Here is a 1,784-nt window from a genome sequence, read left to right on the forward strand (position 1 = left end):
CCATACACATACCTGTCCAATGACACCGTTTTGCTCTCTAACAATCTTGCTAATTATAATTGTTAATTAATTTTCTCACAGTGTCCCCATCAGGAGACTAATAACCTACATTTTACATAATTAGACCTTCAACCTTTTACTCGCTCTCCTGTTCCCTCCCTCTTCCTCTCATCCTCTCACCCTCTCCTTCCCTTCACATCACCTGCTGGACTCTGTCTCAGTCCTGTTCTCTGGATGTTAGTGGGTTAGTGTTATGTCCTAACACCGCTCCTTGCACCCTCGTCCCAAAATAACAGCACTGTGGCCAGACCCCTCACTGTCGCCCTTCCCTCTGGTCCTCCTCCCTCTTTTAATGTCAGTGTCTGACGGCCATCTTGTCTGCCTCCTCTCTGTCTCACATACACTGTGACCTGGTTTCAGATGCAGCTGTGAGAGCTACAGACAGCCACCTGTGTGCAGGAGCATCATGCACCTATTTGTTTTCATGGGGCACCAGGGGCACTTCTGACTCACTTTTGGTCTAGGCAAGATAAGACAAGAAAACTTTTTGTACTTGCGTGGGATGTCAGTCTAGGTTGTTTTGTGTGTGTGTGTGTGTGTGTGTGTGTGTGTGTATGTAAGGTGACCTATAGGTTCAGTTCCTCACTCAATAAAGTATGTTATTAAACTAAAAAAATTGCAAGTGAACCCTGGAGCCATTTTTTTAGTTTATAATTATTGATCGTATATTGTATTTATACACAAGCATTTTGGGTGACATGAACCTTGTCTGTTAATTTATTAATTTATTTTTTTTAATTAAAAGAATTGTGCTTTACTTTTGTTGGGGGTCAGTAAGATTTCTAAAATGTTATTGAAATAAGTCTATTATGATCTTAAAAGCTGAGAAATAAATAAATCATTCTAATTCGCAGATTTGGTGCTTGGGAAACGTAACATTTTCTTTTTTGTAGTGTGCAATATTTTTGTGGAAACTATGAAAAAAACGAAGGATTCTTATATAGAGTTCAAAATAACAACAGAATGTAGTTGATTTATGTGTGTGTGTGTGTGTGTGTGTGTGTGTGTGTGTGTGTGTGTGTGTGATCAACTTAATACATGCTTTTGATCAACTTAATACATGCTTTCTGAAGAAAAATATTATATTCATAAATAAAAAAAATCTTACTGCCCCCAAAAATATAATTGTGTGTGTGTGTGTGTGTGTGTGTGTGTGTTTATATATATATATATAATTTTATTATTCATATATTTGTATGGGACCTATCATTTGTGGGTGACATAAATGCGAACATTTTACATTAGAATTTATCTTTATTTATTTATTTATTGTGAACCTGGCTCATAAATCTAGCAGGGTCACATGCTCAGTTTGAATGAAGATAAGGAGATTAAGCACCATTACATGCTGTTTAATGCTTTAATGTTACTCTTTTCAGGAATGCTGAACTTCCTGTCTCATTCTCAGAGTCCTTACATATGAGCAACACAGCGGCCAAGACACCCATCTGTCCAAACACGTTTATAGAGCGAGACTGGCAGTATTACAGACTGAAGTTGATTATTGATCACTGATCAGATTTCTCTGCGTTCAACACTTGTCTGCCCTGGAGGAGCTACTGGCTGACCGAGCTGCTGGCCAACATCTCCCTCTCTTTCTCTCTCTCTGTCCTCTTTCCTCACCCTCCCATCATCTGTCTCTCTTTTACTCTCTAGAGAGGGGTAACCCAGATTTCAAAAATGAATTTCTGCCTATTTCTCTTCATCTCCCTCCTTTTCCTCTC

Source organism: Carassius carassius, chromosome 15 (genome assembly GCF_963082965.1).
Source record: "Carassius carassius chromosome 15, fCarCar2.1, whole genome shotgun sequence".
Lineage (NCBI taxonomy): Eukaryota > Metazoa > Chordata > Actinopteri > Cypriniformes > Cyprinidae > Carassius > Carassius carassius.